The sequence below is a fragment of the Sturnus vulgaris genome, chromosome 1 (genome assembly GCF_052056855.1).
Source record: "Sturnus vulgaris isolate bStuVul1 chromosome 1, bStuVul1.hap1, whole genome shotgun sequence".
Taxonomy (NCBI): Eukaryota; Metazoa; Chordata; class Aves; order Passeriformes; family Sturnidae; genus Sturnus; species Sturnus vulgaris.
The window spans coordinates 132,020,168-132,036,805 of record NC_142243.1 but is presented as its reverse complement, the minus strand read 5'-3'; the positions used below and the strand labels follow the sequence as shown (position 1 = coordinate 132,036,805).

Below are 16,638 nucleotides of genomic sequence, written 5' to 3'. Positions count from 1 at the left end.
TTCCAGAACAAACAGTTAGGTAGACAGAAAGCAAATGGGAAAAAAAAATAAAAGAAAAAAAAATAGAGAAGCCATACTTAAGCTAAAAAAAAGGTAAGTTTTTCAGAAGTATGGACTCATTTGTGTTCAAGTCCAAGGCACCAGACTGTCACAAAGGAGAAGTGAAGTTCCACAGAGCAGCTGGAGCTCAGAGGGGAGCAGAGAAAGAATGAAGAATGGGCTGGGGCTGGAGAGGCAGGCTGGTGTGAGCTGGACAGGAGTTAGCTTGTTTGTATTATTATGGAAAAAGAGCCAGAGTATACTGAGAAGCTAAGGAGAAGGTTATGGGATAAGGTGGGAATACTGGAACAGCTAAGGAGTAAGAAGAAAAGGCATAGAGGAACTGCCTGCATTATGAAAGAAAAAGGAAGGTAAGGTCAGGGTATATTGTGTTTTGTATTTATATATTAAATATATAATTTTTCCTTGGGAGAAAAGGAGAACTGCAGTGTAAGCAGAAAGAGATAAAAGCAGGAATGAAGAGGGAGTAGAAAAGGGAGTGACAAGTGGTGAAAAGACAGCTGCTATTACAGGTGTAGGCACAGAGGAAAAAGCAATTTATCTCTGAAAGTGACAAAGACAAGAGATTGTCTGAGATGAGATCTAGAACAAAGTAAGCAACAGTGCTTTACAAGCCATTTTTAAAGGTCATCTTGTAATTTTTTTGTTGTGGTGCTTTGAGACAGATGAAATGCATTTATAATTTGATAATTCAAAAGGACACTAAAAGTGCAACCCTAATTTACAGTTCATTGGAGCACTAAAAGAAACATCAGCAAAGCTGTATTATCATTTTATTTAAGTGGCAAAAATATGGTCACAAAACTTCCATTAACTGAGTTTTAGGCTAGATTGGTGCTTTGATCTTTCTGATTATAATTTTTTAGAGAGTCAGGGCTAAAATCTAAACAGACACACCACTGTGACTGGAGAAAGTGTATTAAGTACTTTCAAAAACACTTATGTACTTTAATAGCATAAAATGTTGTTAAAAACATTTTTTTCTTGAAAAGTTCTTCCAGAAAAATCTTCAAATCCTGGTATTCCATAAATAGAGAAATTTCTGTCATTTCACTTTGGTAAAGTGTTAAAAAGCAGAGTTATACAGGTCTGTTTAATGCATATCTGTAGGTATTTCACTCGATGCAATACAGGTTAGAGTGGTTAAAGCATACTGTGAATTTTTGGATGCAAATGACTTTTGTCACTAAGAAAGCCAAAGTCAAAACCAAAACTATTTTAAGAGTGCTGGTTTCAGCACAACCATCTTGGGTCCCAGCTGGCAAAAGGCTCTTTGGAAGCAGGTTGAGACACTCATTCTACGAGAAAAGCAGATTTGAGTCCCTCTTCTGTCTGATTTAGAGGGGTAATTCTGGATGACTAATGGATGCTTTGGCTGAGTACCCTCCAGCAGTTCCTGAAAGGCTTGGCTCTTTTTATTCAAGCTAGGAACATTTCTTTTCTGAATTTCAAAATCTTCAAAACAGCTTGATAGTAACTAGCAACAAACTGTTAGATCACATACAGAAGGCTCAGGCTTATTTATTTTTTCATTTACAGGTGAGATCCTAGGGATTTGGATTTTACCTTCTATAAATAAAATCCTTTTTAGGATGAAAATCGTATTGCCTTTTCATACAAAGCTCAAGAGTCATGTAGATTCCCTAAATAGAAAGAAGTTAGAAGCGCACATGCAATTACTTCAAATCCATCTGTAAAAACATAAAAAAGAGAAGTACAAATCTCACAATGTAAACAAAATCTTCTTCTTTTTAAAAAAAGTATGTTCACATCTTCAATCATGGTCAGCAGCTTTAGGCAGCTGGGACCCACAGCTAAGAAAAAATACATTTCTAGAGTTGTATAAATTAGAGCAAGAATGATTGCAATTGTCTATATTCACTGCCAAGATGTTTCTACACGTCTATCTTAGAAGACACTTTTAAAGGCTTAGGAAGCCAAATAGTTGCAATTTAGAAAAACAATAATTATTACGTTTTGGACATTGCACGGGAAAACAGGTTTTTTTAAATTATATTTTTCTTTTATTTAAGTAAACGTGATTTGGCATGTCAGACCCACAGAAGCTATCAATTATCTGTTGTGGGAAAAATATAATTTAAGGATAATCTCTAAGCAACATCTGCATTGTACATATCTGTAAGTTACCTAAACAGCTAAGAATCTAAAAGTTGACATGATTTATGCTAGTTACTGATGAGTCTTTAAAAATGTTTCTTTCTCACTTAGCATGATTTATTCAGAGGTCTAAGAGTGCTACATGGAGAAGGAAGGGCATAATTATTTCTATTTTGCAGCTGAGGAAGAAGAAAGCAGAAGCACTGTGATATATCCACTTTTATTTTTTTTCTGGAAAGGTTTGGGGCAAGGCAGGATGGAGAAAAATCCTGCTCTTGCATGTGCAGCTGAGTTCATCCCCAGAACAGTTGGATTTTACTGGAGTTGAATAACTGCTGAGTAGTGCATTCACAACTATGCACAAAAAATGCTAGTTCCTGATTTGATTCAGCTGCATTCCTGCCCTTTTTTGTTAGTCTTGTTTCAATCTATTTTCTCTGCATATGAATGTTGGTGAAGGCAACTGATATAGAGGGGTACACATATTCATGTAGGAATAGGAGTTTCAAAAAGTCTACTCATCTTCTGTTTATTATTCATGATTCACTATTCATCATTCACTTTTTTCTCTATTCATAAAGTTTCAGGCATCCAATCAGGAGTGGAGACTGGGATGAATAATGGAAATACACAGTTCACAGATAATACTCAGGCTGTAATTTGTACAGGCAAATGATCTGACGAACATTTATAAATAACTGTAACAGTACTTTGGTGGCACAAAAGAAAATCTGCCCTCAAGTAAGAGGCAGAGAAATGAATTTGATTATGTCTAGAAGCATGGAGCAAGTAACCAGAATAGATAGTGAACTCCTGCAATATAACCTAACTTTTTTCCAGGAAGATAAAAGGCCATTAAGCCATGAAAAAAAAAACTCTATCTTATGATGATGCAGGATTATCATTTTAACAATCATCACTGGGGAAAGATGGACAAGTACCCACAATTGGATTGAGAGTAATCAGGTCACAGATCTGATAAACCCAGTGAAAACTTCTGGTGTGCTAAGAGATTCCTGCCAGATTGCCATTCTAGGGACAGGAGCGTTATATCACACCCTGCTGTTCTGAAGAAGAGAATTGTCTTCTGTGGTGTGTTCTCCACTCCAGCCTCCTTCCACTGAGGAGTGGAGGGGCCACTCCTCAGCTTCTGAGCTGCTGTGTTTGCTCTGAGATGGTGAACATTGCAGCTGTTATTCAAAGTCTCATAATTTCTGGGGAATAGTGGTTACATAAATCTTTTCCTCACATTCCAGGTTAAGGAGCATGGTAGAAAGATTGAGGAATCCCTCCCCAAAAGGCAGAAATGCACAATATCCTGATCTGGTTAAGGCAGGAGCACGACTCCTTCAATCAAGAACAAATCACAGTGAGGATGAGGCGTCACTGTCACTGCCTGAAGTCTCTTCAGTAGTGCTGTGGACATGGTCCAGCTCCCTCCCAGACTGACAGCTTTCTTATCATATCCTATTATTACCACCCACAACTTTAACTCTTGTACAGCCACTAGCTGTTTCTTACTCCTGCAGCAGTGTTTGGGTCAGATGGAAACACTTTAAGCAAAACTACCAGCTCTTTGACCCACTTTAAGATCTAGGTATCCTGAAGGAACTACATAAGCATTGTGGGGCAGTGCAATTTACAGTCCAGGATACCAGTTTCAACCACAACTAATTTGACAGCAATTATGCCAGGCTATGTTAAACAACAAAAATCTACTTTCCTAAACTAAATGTTGTACCTTTACTCTTTCCTACAAGAGAGAAAATTAGAGCAACCTAGAGATGAAAAGATCCTGGGTCAGTGAAAAATCCCTCTAATCATCACAAGCAAGCCATGCCATGCAATTGTCTTCATAAAGTGATCAACTCAAACACATTCAAAGCCAAATTGTGAGCAGCATTCAAGCTCACAAAGCAAAACTTGTCGTGTCCCTCAATTTTTCAACACCTTTGCCTGTCTTATGTACCTGGTAATCTATCTCCCTTTTCTATGCCTTGTTTTACAGAGAGCAAGCAGAAGAACAGCCAGTCCATTTATGGCTGTATTTATTTTTAGGTATTTGACTCCTTTTCCTTTGCATGTGAGAGAAATGATCCCAAAGTTGCAAGAAAGAAGGAGTGAGGAAGAGTGGAAAAAACCAGGATAGGGAAAAAAGATAATCAAACCTCAGCATGTGGTCAGCAATATGAGCTAGGGAGAAAGAGGCATCCTCCAAGTGTGTCCCACACAGCTGTGCCACAGCTGGTCATGCTGCGACTGGGGCAGCATGCAGGGAGCTGATGGGATTGCAGCAAGGTGACAGCAGTGACAAAGTGATGTGCCTGCAGCCCCTGAATGGGTGCTGAGGCTTGCACAGGAGCAGCAAGGAGGAAGACAGGCATGCAGAGGGAGGAAAGCAGATGGAGATGGGGTAGGAGACAGGAGGATGAACTTTGGTTTGTGGCTGGTGGAAATGAGAAGGCATCAGGAGAAAGGGCAGTAAACTCAAATCCAGCGAGAAAAAAGGGGAGGTATTTGGAAGCTTTTAGGACATGAGAGGGATCAGAGAGTAAAACTGTCAGATGGGATAGTGTATACTGGTTTACCACTTTATGCAAGAAACTTGTGTGGCCTCACATGTTGGTTTCAGCAAACCTGTGGAAGGGTTTCAAGACTGTCATGGTTTAATCCCAGCAGGCAGCTAAGCACCTTAGATCTACTGGTTCACTCTCCTTTTGGAGAAGAGAATCAAAAGGGTTAAAGTATAAAAACAAATGATGCAGAAGAAAACCAATTGCTCACCACCAAATAACTGATGCCCAGTCAATCACTGAGCAGTGGCAGCCCTGGCCAACCTTCATTCCCCAGCCCATTTTAACACTGAGCAAAATTCCACGTGGTATGGAATGGTCAATTGGGGTCAGCTGTCAGAGCTGTGTCCCCTCCCAGCTCCTTGTGCACCCGCAGCCTCCTCATGGTAGGGCATTATGAGAAACAGAAAGGTCCTTTAACTATGCAGGCCTTGCTCAGCAATAGCCAGAACACCCCTTTGGTATCCACAGTTTTCATCAGGAATTCAAAATAACTCAGGTTGTTGCTTTGTATATATTTTTTTTAGGAGCTTGGTGAGTCAAATTTTGGTCCACATTCACAGCTTCTTATGCTTGGGAGATCTTCATTATTTCTACCCAAGGAAACCAATAATGACTTAATCACATCAGAAAACTTCCCAGTGAGAAAGGTTGGGAGTGAGGAGGGAGCAGTGTTAGAAACAGATGCAGGAATGAGGTTATTGCACAGCAGCCAGAGCTATTTTTTTTACTCTATCTGGTGAAGTTAAATCAAGAATCATGCTCAAAACTACAGCCTGGCATATTTTTTATCATCCTTTTTTTTTAAATTTTTTATTATTATTATTATTTTCGTTCTTTGGGGTTGCTCAGCAAATTAACTGGCAACCTTCTCTAAAAGGTTAATTAGAGGAGATGACTCAGGAACACTACCCAGGCACACGCACATGCTGCCTGTTGGGAAGCTAACAGATGTACAAGAAGCTCAGAAACCTCTATTTTTCTAACTGGAGAATCTTTTTCTCCACAGGACCCAAGTTCAGGCAGAGGTCGGATCCTTGTTTCCTCCCAGTAAGGATCAAAGTCTGTTCAAACTGAGTAATGCTTACAGTGGGAATCAGAGCCTCAGCTTAAGGCAATAGAAACTGAAGAGACTTTCCAGCTCTCCTCAGTGCATGGTATTGATTTCCAGAGTAAGAAATTGCTGCTCCTATGGTTTCAACTGTATTCTGTTCTCTGATATTAGAAATCAGTTTGTCTTTTAAAAGCTGTGCTAACATCGATGTGTAATAAATGTTGATTTTTTTGTCTTTAGTCAGGACATTCAGCCAAGAATGTGAATTTGAAGCACAAAGCTATAGAATTACTTCTCACTCATTGCATTTAGTTTGACTGTGTCCAGTATGGAAATGGCTTCAAATCCAACTTAGTCATGTGCTATAAAAGAAAAGAGCTAGGCAGTCTTCTGCCTGAAAGTTTGGATGGGCTTTGGAGCAGGCTCACTCAGGGAACTCCAAACAACAGTGTGAAATATGATTTACCTGCTCAGTCACAAACTGATAACAGTGAGTAGAGGCCTAAATACACACAGTACTTGACACTAGTTCCTTCTGCTCTCCTTTCCCCTCTCCTCCCATAGTCAGATAATGGCATTAGTATAACAGAAATCCTGTTTTGGGAATAGGAGCATTGTTCTGACACTCATTCATTTGCCCCAGCAGACTTTGCTGAGTCCCTAAAACAAAGTTCATGGAGATCCTGGTACTAACTTCCCTATGGTGTTTCTATGAAAACAGGAGAGAGGGGGAAGGAGCAGGCTTCAAGGAACAGGAGGTCTAATGAATTTGCAGTAACTGCAATGTCAGTTCAGGTAACCACTGAAACCTGGTGCTAGCTCCAGGGAAGTCTGTCTCCTACTTTCTCCTGCCCACTGACAACACAGGCATGAGCAGGGAAACTTGGACCTCTATGCTTAACAGCCAAATCAATCTGCATAACTAAGAAACAAATCATGAGAGAAGCTCCCGAGGTAATGCAGGAACCTTCTACACATTTAATTCTAAGATGATCAAGATTGCATTGATTTATTTACTTACATTCACTAGTGACTCAACTCAATTAAAGGAGATCTCCTGCAAATTCCCCATGAGATACCTCAGGGGCTCATGGTACTACATGCTATTTCTACAGGAAATAATAAATTGTAGATGCTGTATTTCCCCACAATATATATCTTTACTGCAGTCTGTCAGGTTAGCCCTTGATACTCATGGCATTGAAGTCCATTATGATGCTTCTGATTTTTTTTGTCTTTATGTAACTCTTTTAATATTTTTGTTCCTTATTAAAAAGAGAGTCCAAGTGAAAACTTGACTATATTGCCTTTGAATTTACCCCATGACTTTTCCTTTCATCTCTTTGCAGGACCAACTAAAGATAACAGAATCACACCTGTGCTCAGTTTTGCTTCCCCAGGTCCATCAGGTCCTCTTGAAGAAACTGGCTGTAGATTCCTCTAAGTACCCCTACAAATGGTTGCTGAGAAGTCTTCTCTTTCCTGTAGAGTCACAAGGTGTCTGCTGTGTTTTTGTAGGAGGTGAGGTGATGACCTCGTCAGACTTTCACTCAATGAAAATCTTCATCAGCACATCCAATTTCCATTCACTGAGTTTGGTGAATGAATGGTGCATGGAGGAATTACTGTTTATTTTAGGCACAGTTTCATGCATTTCTTACAGCAAGCAGAAGCCACCAACTGGAGTGATGTGGGAATTATCACATAGCGGAATACTGAGTGGAAATCTATGACACCAGCAATCACAAACTGATATTTTGTCGTAAAATCCTGCCCCATGAAAGCTCTCAGATGGATGCAAAAGTGAAATAAGAGATGATTAATTTATTTACCCAAGAACATACTGGTTATAATGCGCATCTGAGAACAGATTTTGTGATCTCTGGTGGATCCAAACTGAGAGCAAGTGAAAGCATAAGCACAGATTGGGCAGGCAGATAATGTGGCTTCAGCTTCCTCCAACAGAGATCATTTCACAATGGTTTTCCCTGGTTCCAGGTAAAAGCACAAACCCCAGGGTCTCGAGTAAAAAGTGTGAAGTGGGAGGAATCCTCTGGCTGCTCTGTGAGCAGACACAGTGCTTACCCTTCCCATGGGCTCTTCTTTCTCTCCTGCAGCTACTTACCTGGAAGAACTGTGCAGCTCAACCTCTGCTAGTCTCATCAGTTTAAGACACTTGGTAAAAAACCAATATTTTAAAAAATTCTATTTGTAAAGTTGAAGTGTCTTCTGAGGAAGCTTCTAGAACCATATTGTAATTTTTCTAACCTTCTTGATTCCTAATTAATGTTACTTTGTAATTGTTCCCTTCTTCAGCTGATGCATGCTAGCAACCTGTTTCATGATAGCCACACTGGGCTGGCTAATGAATCACTAAAAAACATGAAGTCAACATAAACATATTCCTCTCTTTTTTTTTTTTTTTACCCTTTCTGACTTCACCCTAACTTCCTAGATTAGTGGTTTTGGGTGCATGGTGTTGTCTCAGGTGAGCAAAAAGAATTGTAAGTGTCAAAATCAGGAAGACATTTGTTTTCTCCGTTGCTCACAAGAGTTATTAAAAAAAAAGTCCTTTGCCTTTGTGTAGACAGATTCTGCTAAATCTCATGCAATATCTGAATTTTGTAAAGAAACCTGAGACCAGGCGAATGTTACTAATCTCTGCCAATATTTTATCAGTTTATGCTATAAAATTGCTGCACACCAATTTTCCCCTGCTATACCCCCTTTATATAGCTCTATTTTGCAAAGTACAAAATCTCTAGTGCACTGTATCACAGCTGCCTTCACTTTGGGTGTGCTACTTTATAAAGGGAGTTTTGCTACTAGTGAACAAGAGCCTGTACATTTAGAGTTGCTCTGAGACTGGTGGGATTACTCTATATTCATTCAAAAAACATTATTTTGTGTCATAATTTTAGCAGTCCCTTGCAAACAGTATTGCAAGTTATAAAAATTTAGGTGCTATCTAATTCTTTGACCTGGGCTCTTATACCTTTTTCTTGCTATGATAAGATATTTTACTGGTGAGAGTAAAGACTGTTCCCTGCTGGGCTGGTGGATGAACATTAACACATAACCAATATTGAGGAAAAAGGAACCATGAAAAGTGTAAATAAAGGATGGTGGAAAAGCCCAACTCACTCATTTTTTCTGCTCTATATCTGTGGCTACAGTTATTTCCCCTGGGACCAAGACAGTGAAGGAATGCAAGGTTCATAATTTCTCTGCTATCCAGGGAGACCACATGAGAATGGGAAGAGGAGATGACCATCTTTGTAAGTCAGAAATAAGACCTGTGGTATTCAAGGGGGAGTAGGAAAGAAAAGGAACAGGAAGAAATACAGGACAAATGGATTCTTTTAAAAGCTCTTGTAGACAAAGGAGACAAACTATTTCAAATGTTGAGTTTTACTTACAAGTAGTTCCCCTTAGTTTACATGGTAACCAGTGAATGTACAAGAAAAGGAGATACATAAGCTCTCTTTTTCCTTACATTATTCCTCTGAGATCTGAAATGAGATTTATAAATTACTTTTACTTTCTGGCTTCATAAACTCCGTCATTTGGCACACAGAGATTATGTGCACATTTGCACAAAACATGATGAGAAATATCAGTCACCTGGACCTGTACAAGGACATTCAGAACCATGCAGGGAACATAAATATTGTAAGGCTGAGACATAGACTTCAACTTCCCAAACAGGCCTTGGGAAAGTGGGAATCAACTCTCCTGCTTCTGGAGAAGTAAGGAAATGTAGTCTTTCCTTTTAAGCCCATAAGGTGTACCTCATCACATCGAATCTCCTCTAACCAATCTCTACCAGAAAGCTGAATATCAAAGAGTGAGACTGAACTTGGATTCTCTGAGTCAAAGAAAGAAAATGACATTTCACCTTCCCTACCCACTGTGAAGAAATCACTTACTGGGTTCTGACACGACCATCAATCGGTCCTCACTCACCAACCCCCAAAGAAAACAGAAGCCATGACTTTGTTTTGTGAAGAATCCAGTAAATCTTGTGCACACGGGTGCATTTGTGTGCATATGTGTGCACATATGTGACACTGAGAAATACTACTGGATCCAGTCCTTCAGAGAGAGTCATCATAAGGAATTTGTTGCTAACAGATACTTTTAGCCTCAAGCAGAGTGGTGGTATCAGCATATGGTAGAAACATGAGTCACAGTACAGAACATTTCAAAATTAGATGCTGGTAATATCATAAACTGTGATGCCAGTGCCCACTCTGTGCTGTGCCTGCCTTAGCCCCAACGTGCACTTGTTGGCCCCATTGTGCACCCTTGTCTCCACGATCCCCAGGGAGTTCTCTTGTCCTTTCCACCAACTACGATCAAACAATATTTCAGCAGCTCCTGCACCCTCTTTCTCCTCCAGCACTTGTACTGAGACACTGGGAGATATTCTGAATAGTGGGTCTGTGAGGCACACCAAAGAAGAGTCTTATTTGGGGACTTATTTTGGGACTTCACATGCACTCCAGGAAATGGAGCCTCCTCATGTCAGGTCAGATTGTCTGTATAAAAAGAACTGAGCAAGGAGAGGTAGTTCTTTCTTTCCAGTCAAAATGGATCCTGATAAACCCTTCAGTGTAAAAACTGAATTTCTCAATATCTTTGGTATTACAAAAGATTGAACAGTTTGTGTCTGCTTCCGTGCAGACAGGAGCCAAGTCCTGAGCTGTGCTGCTTCTTGAGCCACTCTGGCTAAGCACAGAGCAGATCTTCAGCTTCACTGGGTTTTGTACAGCCCCAAAGTCATGTGTAATGAGTTCTCAGGATCTCAGCACCAGAGTCTGCTGCCTGAATTACACCAGTGTCCTAACCTAAATCATAAATCTGTTTTGATTTTCGTCTTAAGAGAAGTCACATGTTTAAGTCTCTTGCTTGACTAGTAACTCCCATTTGGTGTACACTTTCTATATGGGATCCAAATGTTTTGACTAGAACAACAAAATCATTTTTCTCCTCACCTGACTATATTACAGTCAGGTAAGGAGTCTATTTACATCATAGGTAGTTCTTGTCTTCCCTCACTTCTCTTATCTAAGCTGTGTAATGTATATTTTTACCTTGTATGAGTGTCTCACCCGACACAAGCTAAATTTTGGTCAAGGCATATATTTGTTTTCTTCTTGCTTTATTCTTTCCTCTCCAGAGTTGTGGATTTTTTGTTTTTGTTTGTTTGGTTTTTGGGGGTTTTCTTTTTTTGTTGTTTTTTTTGGGGTATTTTTTGTTTGTTTTGTTTTGTGGGTGTTTATTTGTTTTTTTGCGGGTTTTTTTATGATTTTGTTTTCTTTTGCTTTTTTTGGGTTTTTTTTCTGGTTTTTTTTGGGTGGGGGACACTTACAGTATCAAAGAGCTCCTCAAATAACTCAACCTGTATCCCTCAGAATCAGGAGAGATTTGATGCTCAAAGAGATTAACTGATATGCTCAGGGCCCATAAGAAAAGTCTGTGGTAGAAACAGTTGTCAGATCCCCTGTAAAGCTGAGCAAGCAGGGGCTTAAAAACAAAACCATCCTCTCTCACAGGGTAAGAGATTTATCTTCCCTAAGAGCTCTTTATTCATTCACTCTCCCTTGTTCAGAATCCCAGATAATATTGTCTGGCAGAAGTTCAGTATGTGCTATCCTACTGTCACTTGTAATTTTCTGGTTACAGCATAATCTTCCCTAGTTCCACAGCTGCCCATTCTGTAGTTTCTCAAGTCTTCCCTTGAAACCAGTTGATGTTAGGAACAGACTACTGGACTATCTTTTCTGGTAAAATATGAAAATTCTACCCCTGCTTTTAACAGCATAGCCACTTACTGATGCTCTCTTCAAAGAGATTTGGATTCATGTTAAATCCAAAATTCCTAACATTTGTCAACAGGGCTGATTTGGTAAGCTGGATTTTGCAAAAGTAGCCTGGGTCTGACACTAGTTAACCAGTATTTTTTGACAAAGAATTAAATGGTGATATGATGAGTTCATATAGAAAAGTCTGCAAACTCCAAATTGATAAATTAAAAAAACCCAAAACAACAACTTTCCCTAGAATAAACAGGATGCAGTTTAATAGGGTGAGTGAAATACATGTAGACATAATGAGGTACGTGCTCACAAAAAATATGAGCTGAACTGCAGGTCTACAGAAAAAGAATGCAAATCCCAACCAGAGCACATGTAAACACACAAAAAGGTATTTTAACATGTAAAGTAAATTTTCATCATTCTTCCTACTTTTGATGACTCATCTTCAGTATTGTGTCATGTTTTTCATGCTGCATCTTAGGAAAGGTATGGACTACCTAAAGAGAGCCTTCAGGAAACCAAGCTGAATGCTCAGTAACTGGGGGAACACAGCTTGTGTGAGAAAAATGAGTGGGATGTGTTCAAGAGGAGTTAACACTCCCAAGGTCCACCAGACCAGTCCTTTCTCTAACTCTTACTATTTTACTCCTCTTAATTAACTCAGGCTTAAATATTGACTTCAAGATACTGCTCTCTGAATTCAATGCCTTTATCCAGGTTAAGGGGAAATCTTGTGTATTTCCTCTGGAAAGTATTTCAGAATCCTTGGATTCTGAATCATTAAATTAACCGGAGGAAAGACTTTAACATTCTTTACAAAATGATGTCCATCACAATCCCCTTTCCCAGCAAATTTCAAGCTCCTTGCAGGAGTGAAACTTCTGGCATTTGTCCATCTCTAGTCATCAAAATGGCCTTCGAGTAGTTTAATTAACAAATAATGACACAGGATAGCTTTCCCTTATTTGCCCTCAGTACATTTTCTTTTTATTTTTGGAAATTTTATGATATTAATTTTTGGTTTCCAAATGCAATAAATCCAGGGATATGAGCATTAAGATAAGTTTATGAGGCCTAACATTTTATTACTCACACAAAGCGTTTCTGGATGGGATTTGTAAAACAAATCCTGTTTTCCCCTAAGTTAAAGGACTGGTAGCACATTGAGTGGGGCTGGAGATACCTGAGATATTGCTTCAATTTCTATAGCCTTGGAAACACTTCCTCCCCTGCCCCCTATGGAAAAGTATGATTTAAAGAAAAGAGATTTTGGCTGAGCTCGAAACAATCTCTGAAAACCTATAAATCTTTATTAAATTCTGTGTTAAAACTCAGCTGAGGAGGAGTGGAGACACTTTGTTCTGGGGATGCTTTTGCTAGAAAGTACTCGGGGGCCTATAATAAGCACAGAGCTCATCTGTAGCTAATGATTTGGAGGAAGGGCTCTCCCACACTGTGGGGTGGTATTAAGGGCACTGAGCTAGAGCAGTAGCATTATACTTCATCTGCAGCTTAGCCAAGGCTTGACATTTGATATGTGTGTAAAACACCACTTGCATATGGTGCTGTAGCTGAGGGCTCCTGGGCTGCACGGAGCCCACAGGATGCATCCATCTGGCCTGCAGCCTCGGCACTGAGGAATCACATCCATGTGGAGCAGCAGCTGGGGCTCCAGAAAAGCTACCAGGCGCTTTTGGAGGGTCAGACACTGAAGACCTTGGGAAACTGCTGCCACCTTCATTTTGTCCCATGACTAGGGTCAAACATGCAGTCCCCACCGGCTGTCAGGAGCAGGGTCCAGCCTGTGTTTGGTGATGGAGGAGATGCAGAAGGTGGCTGGGGAAGGGCACTGTGGACCTCTCCCTCCCTCTAGTGGCTCCCTTACAGATAGGAACTGCTCTACATCTGCTGCCTCTGTGCTAAGGCACTTGACCAGCTGGTTCAAGTATTTCCAGGGTCAATTCTGCATTTTTAAAATACAGATCTAGGCTTAAATACTCAAAGACAAGTCATCACAGTGTGGAGCTGTGCAACTCTGGCCCTGGAGGGACATGGGATGTCCTGGGCAGCCTTAGTGTGAATCCCATATTAATACAGTGCCTCCTCTTAATCCTCCCTACTGACAAAAGAACACCAGAGATTGCTAATGGTTAGAGGTTCTTGGGCTTTTGGTTGCTGTGCCTGGTTTTATAAGATCAAAGGATCCGTGCCATAAATCCTTGCTGACATATAACAGGGTTGTTTAAAATACTACCAAAAACCATAAATCACACCATTTCTATGATATATTTATTATAGAGTCTAAGGTAGTTATATTCTCAGGAGTTTCAGTCTTCACAAAAGAATGATGCAATCAAGGAAAAATAATACTGGGTAAAAACCCAGAGGGAGGGAGACAGAGGGCTTCTAATGTGAGACTTCACAGGTTTGATTGACTCCACAGCTTGGTTTGTACCCTGCATCTGTCAAAGCATTTGCACTTGGCAAGCAAATTGTTCTTTCCTAGGTTTTTTGTTTGTTTGTTTTTGTTTTCAAGGTCAATGAATTCAATGAATTCTGGATTTGGAAATATTAGAGAGAGAAGAAAGTATGTGAAGAGTTAAAAAGAAAGGAGAAGGAAAAGATGGGGAAAGATGGAAATGAGGTGAAATACCAGTTTCAAAAATTTCCAAACACTGTGCACCTCCATTCCTTTTCATCTGAGCAAGCCTGGTGAGTGTGGGCATGTACAGCAGACAGCCAGAGGCAGTACTCAAGTCACCACATCAACAATGGGGTGGTGTCACAGGACAGCAGGCCCCTGCAGGACCTCCTCTTCCCACTAACAGGTGAATTTGTATTCTTGAGGATGAAATTCTCCTGAAGCAGAAGTCAACAAGACCTTGCTGAGTATTTTAGTGTACCATATATGCATCCTGCTGTTTAACCTCATGTTGTGCTGCACTGATAAATAAGTGTTCCCTCTCCCAAACCATGTGACTGTGGGAAAAGAGGCTGCTCAAGGAGGTTTTGGCTGGTCTCATGCCCCCAGCCAGCTGCACCTGTGATGCTTTCTGAAAGCAAAACTGGAACCTTCCACCTCCTACTCTACCAGCTTCTTTTCAACAGGAACCATTTATTCATTACAAAGCAACATATATAAAAATATGGCCACTGCTTTACAACAGTGACTGCAATGCTTCACCTGAATTGTTAGCACGCTCTGGGGGGAATGCAACAGATTCTATGAGTCAAGCCCTCTAGACAAACACTAAAAGTACCACTTTAAAAGTTATGTTCAATTCTAAATCTCTTTGAACATAAACTGAACCAATGAAGAAATGTAGCACTACAAAGAAAACAAAGCGCTGCAGTGTTTCAAGTACAGGAAAGTAAAAGCAGACAAACAGCTTGATTAAATCTGATAGATACCATTACTTTTGTTCCAGCAGCAAAAAGTACATTTCAGATGGTGCTTTCATCTCTCTTTTACCTCCAAGTAAAGGTCCAAAAATAACCCCAAAGAATGAGAAGCACAATGTGTTTTTTCTTCCTGCTTGGCTGGCTAGGCTGAATCACAGACCTACAGGACCGTCTTCCTTTGAGATGAAGAGTGATCCTATTAGCCTTGCAGTACAGAAGGGAAATTGAGGCACACAGGAGGCCACTGGGTTGCTCCAACATTGCTACAAAAGCCTGGGGTGAAGCTCAAAAGCTGAATCTTTTTTCTTCCGGGCTCATACCTCAGCTGCTTCGCTCTCCTTCCAGTTTGACTGAATTATATGTGCTACTGCCCATGCATCACAGACATGTTTTCAGGAAGCAAATATTTGTTTGTTCTACCCAAAGCATGAAATGTGCTCATTGTTACCATATATTAACAGGCGGATGTGAATGGAAACTCAAGTTCCAACCTAGACAACTTCTTTGTTTCCTAAATTTTTGGAACACATTTCCCACTCCAATTTAGATTAAAGGATCTTAACCCTGATTTTTCACTGCATGTGGCAGCTGCAATCAGATAGTTGGAGAAAATAAGGAAAAAATATAGACTGATCCTTTCTGATTTATTCTCCCATTTTTCAGCATAAATGCTTAGTAATTTTAAAAATTCCTTGGTAAAATAAAAACATATCGCTTTCATGATATTGAAATGGATATCAGGTCAGTAATTTTTACATTTGCATTTCTTTTCGTGTACTAATTGGCTAACAATAGACATTTGATTGTTTTATCTATCTGTAAAGTGTCACATAATATTAAAAAGCAATATTTGGTAATTATTGGAAATATTTCACAGTTAGCACTTGCATGATGCTTTTATTTTGCTCTTCATTTCCCTTTGTAATATAGAATTTAAAGTTGCTTTGTACTTCAATATAAATTCAATAATTCAGGGTTCATCCTAAAGCCAAAACGCTCACAGAAATGCCAGGAATCAAAAAAGCTGATGCTTCCTGTCATATTCAGGTAGTTAAATTGTTCACTGTTCTGTTTCTGGAAACATTAAAGCCTTGTATTTATCCATAGGTCAGGCAGCTGCAAATCTGGACTGTGCCCACACTTAAATGTCTCTTTTTAAAGTAGAAGATGATTCAGACTAATTTGTTCTTGGCATCTTATGAGCTTTGACTACCACTTGAGTCCAATTATATGCTATGTCTTTGTGCTACTGACCTACAATCTGCAGGGAGCTGAACTGAGGGCATCTTGTCTGCCTCCTAAAAGGATTTTGGGATAATGATTTTGAATGTTTAGTGTGACATGAAGCCAATGATTTAATCTTTGGTATATTTGATTTAAGAGCAATATTAGGCAAGAAGAGAGAGAGAATTCTGTTGTAAAGGTATTTTAAGTATGAGGGGTTTTAAGCCTTTATCAGTGATTAGGATGTGCATCACAAAATAGGTAGTGTGTGCATCTAACATTGCCCATGTAGTTCAACATCTTTTTTGGCTGGGAGGGTAATTATTCAACTTACTTATATAGGATTTATTAATGGAGATTATTATGCTTCAATAATCAAAGATTC

At 39.7% G+C, this 16,638-nt stretch overlaps 1 long non-coding RNA gene across 2 annotated transcripts; it reads left to right on the top strand.

Moving 5' to 3' along the window:
- Positions 1–274: 274 nt before the first annotated feature.
- LOC148225530 (uncharacterized) lies at positions 275–8,962 on the top strand. Of its 2 annotated transcripts, none has more exons than XR_015804703.1 (3): positions 275–410; positions 5,761–5,908; positions 7,155–8,962. It is a non-coding gene; the product is annotated as an uncharacterized LOC148225530 (long non-coding RNA). The 2 variants fall into 2 exon arrangements; XR_015804688.1 differs by having other exon boundaries at positions 5,761–5,923.
- The last annotated feature ends 7,676 nt before the right edge of the window (positions 8,963–16,638 follow it).